The sequence below is a fragment of the Protopterus annectens genome, chromosome 12.part0, assembly GCF_019279795.1.
Source record: "Protopterus annectens isolate FY-2018-M chromosome 12.part0, PAN1.0, whole genome shotgun sequence".
Classification (NCBI taxonomy): domain Eukaryota; kingdom Metazoa; phylum Chordata; order Ceratodontiformes; family Protopteridae; genus Protopterus; species Protopterus annectens.
In genome coordinates, this window is record NC_056746.1 from 504,484,050 (window position 1) to 504,496,123 (window position 12,074).

General features: G+C 39.5%; 1 protein-coding gene across 3 annotated transcripts in view; it reads right to left on the minus strand.

The window, feature by feature from the left end:
• Nucleotides 1-4,460: 4,460 nt before the first annotated feature.
• The window catches only part of VWA3A (von Willebrand factor A domain containing 3A), a 2,208,650-nt gene continuing 2,201,036 nt past the window's right edge, over nucleotides 4,461-12,074 (minus strand). For all 3 annotated transcript variants that reach the window (XM_044089639.1, XM_044089638.1, XM_044089640.1), the window contains one exon: nucleotides 4,461-5,674. The gene's annotated coding sequence lies outside the window, so the exon portion shown is untranslated. The remainder of the gene's footprint in view (nucleotides 5,675-12,074) is intronic.

Consider the following 12,074-nt stretch of genomic DNA (forward strand, 5'->3'; position numbering starts at 1 on the left):
CCCAAACATAGATTGGGTACATTATTCTAGCCCTAATACCCTAACCCAAAGGTTCCTGGAATTCATAAATTCAAATGCACTGGAACAACTAGTCACCTCTCCCACTAGGGGAGATAATATACTAGACCTGATCATCACAAACATGATAGTTAGAGAATTAAAACCCTGATGTAAACTGGAAATTGCCACAAACTGAACTTTGATGATGAAGTAACCACAATCAAAGAGAGAAACTGCAAAATTGAAGAGGTGTGTATGTGTGTGTGTGTGTGTGTGTGGGGGGGGGGGGGGGGTTAGTCCTTGCTGAAGGCCCCAAAGGAAAAATCTCTTCTATTTATTCATATAAAGTTTACAAGTTGTTTTCTAAGAAGTGGACCAGATCAGAATCAATCTTGAAAGTAAGGAAGGATCCTTGGTCATCAGTAGATCTGGAGAAGCCATGCAGTCAATCTGAGAGATGTAATGTCCATGTGAGGCTTGTCAGATGGGTAGAATAGGAGATCCAGTTTGGGCTCTAGAGGACAAGGCTACTTCTTACTGTGTGGCCACAATATTATGAACCAGATTGCTTCCGCTAGAAATGGGCTATGAAGATGACTGAGGTCTTGCAAATGGTTGCTTTCTGAAGGAACTTTGCCATTAGTAGCAACTAGGAAAAGGCTTAGTGTGGTCCACGAGACCACTGACTGGCTACAGCATTGCTGAAGAAGCAAAAATATTATACAAAGCTCACCTCAGCAGTGGAATATCACCTTGGTGAACACCTGGGAGGCTGTGATTAGGCCAAATTGCAGTGCTCAGAATTGGTAATGATAGGCTCCCAGGCAGAAATGGAAATATCTCCTGGATGCTTTGATGACTTTTATCTGGAGATAAGCATCTTGACAATCTACAGAGCACATCCAATTTCCCTACTGTCAACCCAGAAATATGGCTTGAACCCTGACCATCCAGAACGTTGTCTTTTTCACAAAATTATTTAGACTGCTTCTGTCAAAAATAGGCCTGAGGTCCTTTGAGTTCTTGGAATTAAAATTAATCTGGACTAGACTCCAGATGCACTCCCTAGGTCCAGTGGATTCGCTTAGATGGCCCCTTTTTGGCGGAGTTGTGTGATCTCATTTGCTTCTGCCATCCTCTGGGAGGATGGTACAGCTAGAACTGAGAGAAACTTTAAATTTTTGGTATTTTCAGGAAGGTAAGCCTATGTGAAGAGGCAGTCAGTTCCCCGACTGCCTCCAGAAAGAAGCAGTCAGGCAAACCTTCAGGTACACTCATGTTGCTCCCTGCAGGAAGGACCTCTGAAGCCCTAGTTTTGCAGGCCTCCTTTACCCCTGGAGCTGCATCAATTAAAGAGGTCCCCTTCTGCCACCTATATGAAGAGGAGTTGAATGCAAAGTGTTTAAAATTTTTAAACAAGAGATCATTAGACAAAACTCACTTCCAGGGCAAACAGTATCTTTCCTATTGGTCACTCTTCAGATGTCTGTCTTTGACTTAAGGTCCAAAGAAGAAGAGCCTATCAAAAGGAGCATTAACAAAGGAAGCCTTGAAGTTGTTCATAAAATCACAAACACAGCCAGGTATGGCATCTCATGGTTATGCCAGTGTCTTGTGCTCTAAACTACTCTATCAGCTGCATTATGAAGCAGTCTCGTGGACTGGTCGGAAATGGTCAACATCATAGCCACCTTTGACTCTGTTAATGAATGGCAGATGTGGCAGTTTTTTCAAAGTGTATAATATCTGCTTTACTAGTTCTATTTTGAACCTTGTCATATGTATGAGGTAGTTTAGTGCTTGGGAGTGCAAATGTGCCAAGGATGTAAACCTAATTCCCCATGCAGTCCATCATCCTGAACTTCTTGGTTGGAGGTATGGACCCCCAAACTCTTGCCAGAAATTCCACATTTGTTTGCAGCAACCATAGTAATAGAGTCCGCCAAAGGACTTTTTCTCCAGTATGGTCTGTCCTTATGTGGTCATAAAATCTTGTTTGGCTTCTTGGACATATGTTCAGCTATGTCTGATTCCCACCATACCCTCTCTGCCACCAGGTCCTTCATGTGGTCAGTAGGAAGGATAACTTAAAAAATAGAGAGGGGCAAATCTGAATGCCTCAAAAAGAGCCTCCTCATCTTTAATTGGGATTGGTGAGCTAAATACTCCTCTGTCTCATTAACTCTAAGGTCTCCCAAACCTGGTATCTTCAGGAGGAGACTGTGGGGAGCCTTCCCCTTTATTAAGGTTGTTATCTGGTCTGAGGGATTCCATGGGGTAATCTATGGGCTTCTCCTTGTGCATGTGCTTTTAGGAAGGCTCCAGGAGGGAATTGTCTGAGGCACCTGAAGAGTCCTAGGGTCACTGCTGAAGGGAGGTTTCAAGACATTAATACTGGCTTTGTCCTTGTGGTTAATGATAAGGGCCAAAGGCCACAGAGAGAACAGTGTCAATTGGTGGGGCCACAGCCAGCATAACATCTCTGCGGCAATGGATGGACTATGATCATCTCAAAAAATTGAGAGCCATCAAGGAATCTGTCAGCTCTGAGGATGTCCTCCTTAGTACGTTGTCCGTTCTGTTCCACCCAAATAGATGGGAATGACCATGAGCAAGGAGCCTCCAAAGCTGATGGTATGGAGGGTTCTAATATCAAGATCAGAGCAGGTGATTTGAATGCCAAAGATTCTGACATCAAAGACACACTGAACTCATCTTCATGGAAAATGGAGCTGAAGACTCGGACTTGAGGGGCCAGTGCCAAGACACACCTGATGCCAGTGGAATCAGCATCAAGTGTGTTGAATTCAGTGGTATTGGAAACAATGGATTCAATCCAGCCAGTACCGAAAGAGAATGCACTGAAATAGCAAAGGTCTCTGACACCTCCAGCACCAAAACCTGTGTCAGGGAAATAGCATCATACATGGGGATCCTAGGGTAAACTCAGTCCACCCAGGATGACACTCATATAAATCTGTGCCTTGACAAAGGCCCTTATAATCCAATCCTAATCAATATCGGATACACTCTTGTCAGATCTTATAGATGTAAAACAGGAATCTGAAGGGGGGCAGACCTGGTGAGGTATGCAGCTCTGATGTAGTTGGAATTGAATTCACCTGCACTGAATCTGGTCTTAGAGTTTTAGGAGAGAAAGAACCTGATGAGGTGCTGTCCATTTTCCTTTTCTCCTTATCCTTACCTTGCGACTCAGGTTCACTGCCTACTTTGTCTTGCAGAGAAGGAAGCAAGCCTTTTAATATTAATTTATTTTTTACATTTTCTCTAAGGAATGTGTCCTGAAGTCCTTACAAACATTGCATGAGGTAGTAAGATACTCAATCCCCAGGTATACCGCAAACAACTCATGGGCATCCACAGGCAGAATTCTGTGGCCACAACTCACATATTTTTTTAAACCAGATTTTTTTAAACCAGAAGCCTTGTCTTACCTAGAAACAAGACCATTTCCAGCAACAACTAGCAACCACAATAAGCAAGATTACAATACCAATAACAGTAACAAGTTTTGTAACGCAACAGCAGCAATCACTGTAGCTATGAAAGTGAAAGAGTCTCTATGGTGGAACAGGCCCACTAGACTAGTCGGGAGCGGGAAGTAAAGAAGATTTTTTTATGTTATATAAGAAAGGAAGTTAAAAGGAAAGAAAAACTGACTGAAAAGCCTGACATGAAACATTGAAGAAAACACAAATTAAGCAACAAACTTAACTGAGCTCTGGAGGCAGCATCTGGTCATTTAGGCAGCAGATGAGATCTTAGAGCTACAGGACAGGACAGCTACATCATGGGAGAATGGAGGGTGCTCAAGTTCTGGGGAAGTTGAAGTTCACAGCTGGAGCCACCAGAAGGCAGATTTTCAATCTGCTGAAGTGAATGGAAGGATAACGTAAGATCCATGGTTACTCAGTTTTTGACCTTAGTGATCTTTTAAAAAGACTGAGCTTTTAGCAGACCTCTCAACTTCTCAGAGCAAGAAATCTGGGATAAGCCAAAAATAATGGAGGATAAAGGCTCAAAATAAACAAATAGTTGCTAGACTAACAGATTTTGCATTTGGCTGGATTTTATGAAAGATATGAAGCATGAAGCTTAAGTGTCTATCATTATTTACATACTTCAATACATTCTAGGTAACAGCAGAATTAGGACCAAATACACTGCATGCCACTAAAAGGTATAAGGATAAATGCCATATAGCTCTTTTTAATTGAATATACACTAAACACATGGAATACTGAACCCCAGGTGGCAGTAGCAGCTTATAACATGGTTGTCTTTAAGTTATACAAGGGTTAGAAAAACAGAGTGGTGCAGGTAGGGAAAAAAATTGATTAATGGCTGTTGCATTTAGGAGTAGGCTACATAACGTAAGAGTTCTTTTGCACATCTTTTTCTGAAAGAGTGAAGCAAACAGAAAAAGAAATAAACATTTATTTTACTCATCAGAATCATTTATTAGAGTTATTAGAGTGGCTGGCAGAAAAAATTAACAACTGACTTCTAGAATGTGCATCTTCTCTGCAATGCACCTAGTTCGAATTGTACAGCACAGATAACATTGGATTAGAAGAGGTGGCTATATAAATATATATGTTGTAATGCTGTGGGTTCAGACCTGTGTTGAGCTTAGTCTGATTCATTCAGCAAAATATTACAGTATACAAGTTGTAAGTGCAGTAGAAATTGAGCTATTTATATTCATTATCTATATGATCAGCACTCAGTATATAAAAACATTAAAAAATTAAGGTAAGTTAGTCTGTATATAAGCTCTCGTCTGAAACTAAACTCATATTTCTAAAATGCATTTCACATTGCTCTTTTCAACTCAGGTAAATGGAAGGGAATACACCAATATTAGTTTCAACAAAGAGCAATGATACCAGGTCAGCATTAAGAAAAAATTTAATTATGGATGAGAAACTTTCTCTTCAGAAATTAATGAATTTGAAAATGGATATGCAAGCTGTGACAATAGAAGATTTCAGCTCTAGTTTCAGACGGCAGAGAGAAACACAACAAGTAAAGCATAAAGACTCATATTGAAAACATCTATTTTGAGTGCGTCTGATAACAGAAGAATACTGTTGCATTTCATTATACCATTCCTTGGTTATAATGGCAGCAAACAGAACTGAGGATTATGAGAAAAAATATACTTGGCAAGACAATGTTAAAAAAGTATGTATTCAAAATGCAATACAAATGAAGACTTATTTTTTTGTTTTCATATTTGTAGAAAAGTAAACCTCTCTATATATTGTGCAGGAAAGAGGATTATTTTTATTGTCTAATCAGTATAATGTCAAATGTATACAAAATATAACATATAATGTTATCCAGACAGGTAAAAATAGTAGCATTCTCTTTTTAGCTGCTAGTAAAATATACATATTTTTGTATACATATAATGTATTAACAAAGGATGGGATCCATTACCACAGTAGCTTTAATGATACTGTCATTTGGTGCATTATCTAGCTTCATTTCCAGGTATCAGATACTGTCATCTGGTGCATTAACTGGTTTAATTCCCATGTATGCCTAAGAAAAATCCAAACAGTCACTGATCTCCAAAAACAGCAGGACACAACAGCAATCTCTCAACAACATGGCTTCCTTTCAGCAGTCGGCTGATACAAGCATTCTGAAAAGAGAAAAAGATAATTATGAGTGCTGTTAAAAGCGAAACTTCAATACTTTACTTTTTATGTAGCCAGTCAACAAACCTAAAAGACCTGTACTCCATTATCAATTTCTGTCTTCTAGTCTTCTGTCACCGACAGGCTGCTTTTTCACCGTCTAATCAAAATATCATCTACCCTCATTCTGAGGAGGGGTGAGTTGGAACTCACTTTCATACATTAGTCATAATCTACATAAAGTAATGAAACTCACCATCAGAGTAGATATTTGCATAGATTGCTATTGCAGTGGTACTTCTTATCCATGGGAAGGTGTCAAAGGCAGACATCTGTCCTGAAATTCTAACTTCCAGACATTTTGCAGGTATCCTCAAACTGAATCTAGGCTCCTTTCATAGCCCAGAACATTGGCCTGACTTGTGCCTAAAAGGGGATGCAACTCATACTATTTTTCCATTTCATTCTGAGCAGAGAACTAGTGAGTGTGTCCTAGATGGGGCTATTTAATGACTGTGGTCCTCGATCTGTAAAGCCCTCCATGACCTGTGCCCAAGACTCTGCATTATGAAAATACACTGCGGACTCCTGAATTGACAACTCAGAATTAATGGAAGGGTCCCATCTCAAAAAATGTTAAGCAGAACTGCTTTCTCTTACTCTTTTTCCATTTTTTATGATATATTAATGCAGGTTGTCTAAGTAAATACTAGACTGCAATGACAAATCTACTGTTATGGTGTCTTTGTTCACACAGCTGTCCTAGATTCATTGTAGGGATCAGTGCTGCAGTAGTATTATGGACTCATTGGAAAAGTACTAACACAAGGTGTCCATTGGGGTGGTGGCTGCAGTGCTAAATTCTGTCCTGCTCTTGGGCGTGCATATCCAGCTGATTCCACTTGGAAAAGCTGTGAACCAAAATCCAAGTGAATGCCTCCCACAGTCTCTGAACTGGAACATATATGAAGACAGCTACTGTGGTGACTGCTGTCCTGATAAACTACGTTTTCACAGAGGCACATATACTTTTCTGATTGCTTTCATAATAGAACAAGATGAAGTTGGAATGCCACCTAGAAATAATTTGTTTAGGCACTGGCCTGCTGTCTTTATCTGGCATAAAGGATACATAATCTGGTCAGTATTCCTGGAATTTTGTGCCACTTGTACTGTTTGTGTACATCCAAACGGTGCACTGTCCTCTACCATTTATTTGTGGGCTAGAATAGAGTTGAATAACTTGATTACATACTAGATTAGAGATCACCTTAAGAATAAAGGAAAGGTATGTCCTCAAGGCTCATCTTCTCTTTATAGATGACTGCATACATGAGGACCTGTAGTTCAGATATCCCTTGAAATGATAGCCACCAAAAATAAAGTTTTCCAAGATAGGAGTATAGCTACCATTAAGGAATTTTGTACAAAAGGGGCCAGGGCATACCTCTCAACTGTCCAGATTTTCACAGAATGTCCAGATTTTTGCTTCATATTTTTTAGTCTGTACATCATAAAATATGTGGTTTTATAGAAAATCATTGAGGATTAAAGTCATAAAATAATGAGAAGACACTTGAGTTTCATACTTTGTATACTTTAGAAAATGCATGTTAACATAAATCCTGTTATTCTAGCAACTTTCTAAATTTATAAGTGCAATATTTAAAATCTGACCCTGCTTTTGGGCCTCTGCCCCCCCCCCCCATTATTTTTGTCCTTGTCCAGACTTCCTGTACTAAGAGGTTGAGGGGTATGTGCTAGGGCTGGGTCCTCCACCATAGAGTTGAGACTGCATGGAGGAGGAGGAACCGACTTCTTTGCATACTTAAGGTGCAATACCCCCCCCCCCAAACTGCTTTATCTCACAGCAGTAGGGAAAGGGAGGGTTCAAGGTCAGGTATGCCACAATGGCAGTAAGGTGTAGCTTGATGCAGATGGAAGACAGGCCACTCTAAAATTAAAGTTCTGTTAACTATAGTAACACTAAAGGCAGTGTGGATTCTACAGGTAACTCAACATTAACACTCTTCTGTGTAGAGATATAGGACTTCCTGATACTGGGTTTCCTTGCCTCTTGCAGAACATGTAGTACCTCTCCTGGTGCTTGGTATTCTGAGATCTTGCAGAATGTGTGGTGCCTTCATTGAGAAATAGTCTGTGAAAGTAGTATGGCAACAGTCATCCATGCTGCCAGTCTAAGACTGGCAAGTCTGGGTTGTACTAGAAACTTTTCTTACTGGTTCAGGAGGGTGCAACACTGATGGTGAAGTATGATCTCTCACTACAGAGCTGCATCAACTGGGGGAACCACAGTTGTTTTGGCCATAATGGTGTTGTCAGGATGAGCTTGTCTCCTTGTCACCTTGCTTTTTGTGCATTTTGGAGGATCCTGAAAATGAAGAATGGAGTAAGGCATAAAGAAGATCCCTTGTCTAGGGGCAGGTAAAGGCATCAACTGCCTGCAGTATCTAGGGCAGAGCTTTTTAATTTGTTAATGTTGTTCTAAATCCTTTACCCAATAAGGTTTTAAGGTAATTCATGCAGAACTGTCCATGTAGTCCATGCAATGCATCCAACAGTGTAAGTCCAACTATTAATGAAGTTCAATATATATCTGTAAATTACTACACTGATCACAATATAACTTAACCCAGAAGATGAAATACAGTTATGTGAATGATTCTGTCACAAACATATAGTGACAGCACATGTCCCTTCTACATTTTGAAATACCTAAGTGGGCATGGCCATCCTTCAGATATAGTCAGATATAGTCTGCTAGACAAAATCAAAGGTATTGTTATCATCTTAGTACATAAACTACCCCCTGAAAATAGATACTGCAGTTAGGAATCTGGGTATGTATGCTGACAATTTGATCACCACATATCCACTGTTGTAAGGAAGTCCTATTTCACTGCACAGCTTATATCTAAAGGAACTGTGTTCAGATCCAGAGATGTAATTGTAACACTCATTAGGCCAATCATTGAGTATAATGCCTCAATTGTCACAACTGGAATGGCCACAATGCTTTCTTACTGAAAATATCAAGGACCTAAATAAATTGCAGAAGTTTTCAGTATCACACTGGCTATTGAGAGGTGATGTCTGCCTTGTGTATAGAGTGTCAACAGACCTTATTCTGTTTGACCTATTACACTTATTTGCAAGTCCAGTGGTATCATAAATACTTGCACAATGAATCTAGATTTATCATGCAAAATAAATAGAATATGTTGGAGGGAATAGGCTTGCATCACAGAAAATACCACTTCAGTGGAATTGTTTTCCATTCCACATAAAGCAAATCACTTTTCTTACTCTATTCAAAGGGTCTATATCAGTTCACCATATGTTCAAACTTTTAACCACGAAGTGCAAAACCATCGAAGTCTTAGAACAGCGATTTTTTTCCCAAGGAAAAAAAATCGCTGTTCCAAGAAACAAACACACAACGCAAGCACACCAAAAAAACATCAATCCACACACATACACTTAAAATCCTACATCTAACCCTATACTAAACTATACATACACTACTATCTATCCATTTACCTTAACCCAAACCCTAACCCTAAGGTCCGTCACTATCGCACACTCACCTGACCCGCGCCCTAACCCTAACTCACCTATCCGGCCCTAACCCTAAACTCTGCAAATATTGCACACCCACCTCACCCGCGTCCTAACCCTAAATCACCTAACTCATGCCCTAACATCCACACAATCGCACACTTACCTGAACCCGACCCGTAACTTCCCACCACAGTCCTGACAATCACGAAGCCACAGAAACGGCCCACCAAATTCTTTCCCTGGGAAAGAATTCGGTATTCTGCAGCTTCGCGATAATCAGTGTTCGAACTTAACAGTTCGAACATCTGGTATTCGATAATCAGCCATTTCGATGGATTGATATAGACCCCTATTCAAATGCAATTTGGACACATAGTTTGCTAACTGCAAATTCATACCCTAGTTTAGTAACCCTTTCCCTCACAGACAGGGGAAATATGTAAATGTCCCAACATTTCCTTATTCGATCCATCTCTGGGGTATTTGTATGCAACTTGACTAAAAAAAATGAGCACTAGCGAAGGCCACCAATGATCTTTTGAGCTAAAACTTTTTATTTAATAACAAACAAGAAAAATAAAATAAAAACACGTATACATAAACGCTTGTTCTTCATTGGTTTAATATAAAAATAGGCACAATTATGAGGTATGCATGTATCTGATGAAGTCTTGGCTCTTAAGACAACAAGGTGAGAACATTAAGTGTTTATGTATACATGTGTTTTTATTTTATTTTTCATGTTCATTATTAAATAAAAGGTTTTAGCTCAAAAGATTGTTGGTGGACTTTGCTAGTGTTCATTTGTTTTATTTTAGTGGTTTATAGTGTTTGAGCACTACACATCTTAAGTTCTGTTAGTTTTGTATTTGTATGCAAAATATAAGGGTTAAAAACTACCATAGGAATGCAAGGCTAAGCTTCTTAGGATTCTCATGGATCAACAGTAAGTACCTATGAACCTACGTGATTCAAATCTAACTACAACTGCTCCCCAACTAGAATGCATTTGCATCCTGCCTTTGAGGTCTCATTCCTCTTACCTCAACTTCCTAGCAAAACAGTTCTAGCTGAATTTGTTTGGGTCTTTCAGCTTTTCCCGGTTAGGGGTCGCCATAGCAGAACTCCGGTCCGCTAATGATTGTCAATAGATTTTTTACGTGCCGAGTTTACCAGACCTGACGCACAACCTTCAACGAAGGTACGCCCATTCACGCATGTCTCCACACAGAAGACGGTCTAGCTGAGAATCGAACGGCACAACGTCTTGCTGTGAGGTGACAACGCTACCACAGCAGCCACAGTTCTAGCTGAATACCCCAATTAATTTCTGTCAAAAAGTCTAATGGACTATATTGCATAGCACAGTATTCCCAGTCACAGTATATTACCCTGGCCATATCTGAACTACCATCCTAGGTCCTATTGCTCCTAAAAGAAATTCCCTTTAACCCTTAGAGTATATTCCTCCTATCCTTCCATTATTTCAGGTTATTATATCATCTATGATATCATCCCATTTAAGCAGTTCACACTGCTCATTTTGGAGGAAGGAATGCAAGACCGACCTTCTCACTGTATTCTATAGGACCCCAAATTTTAAACTACCTCAAGCAAATTTCATTCCTCTTCAGGTTCCATTTCTTTCTTCTGACTGCAGCATATTATTTCATAAACAAAAATTACACACTTACCATAATGTTCACTCTGGATATACTGATGCATCTTTGTCAATCGTAAGGACCAATCTGTCAGGATTCTGAAACTTTCCCAGGCTACTGAACCCTAAAACATCTCGAAATGTATCAATGGAGATCACTGTATAGTGCGGAATGGGAACTTTACTGTTCTCATCACTATAGTGCGATCTTGGAGTTGGTATATTTAAGTAGCAGGGGGTGTGGAGGGGCAGGGGGGCTTGCCCCCCTACAAAAACTTGATTTCTGAGGTTTTCTTCTTTTAGGTGTTTTTTATTTTTAATTTCAAGATTCCAAAACTTCGAACTTCTGAATGTCAGGATTTAGAGGGTCGAGGTTTTGGGATTTCGAAATGTAAAAACTGAAAACTCATTTCACTGAATTTCAATTCACCCTCAAAAAAATCACTGAAAGCTCAAATCACTGAAAACTCATTTCACCGAATCTAAGTACTGTTGGGCAAATAAAACATATATGCCCTTTTCCCCACTGTAGTGCGAGCCTGGATTTAGTATATAAAATTGGGGTGTGTGGGGCACAGATCCCCACATTAGGGGTGTGTGGGTGGCATAGCCCCCTACCTATTTAGCTTTTATATTTATGAATCTCATTTCACTGAAAGCTAACAATATAAAACCAAAAGTAGGTGGGGGCTACACCTTTACACCCCCCAATGTGGGGGGCTGTGTTCCCCACACAATCCCTAACTATATATACTAAATCCAGGATTGCGCAACAGCAAGGGCATATACATTTAATTTGCCCAAAAGTACTTACAATCAGTGAAATGTGGTTTAGTGAAATGAGTTTTCAGTGATTTGAACTTTCAGCGATTTGGTGCGAGTGTTTTGAAATTCAGTGAAATGAGTTTTCAGTGAATCAAAGTATATATATATATATATATATATATATATATATATATATATATATATATATATCTATATATATGTATATGTATTAATCAGTACAATGGCGTAATAAATAGAAGTGGACCAAGTAGAAAGGAGTACAGTAAACTCTCAGTTAACCGGCACCCATGGGGATTGGTAGATGCCGGATAACTGTAGTTTCTGATTGCTTGAGAGTTACTATTATAAATAGGCCTGACTAATACTGTTCCCTATAC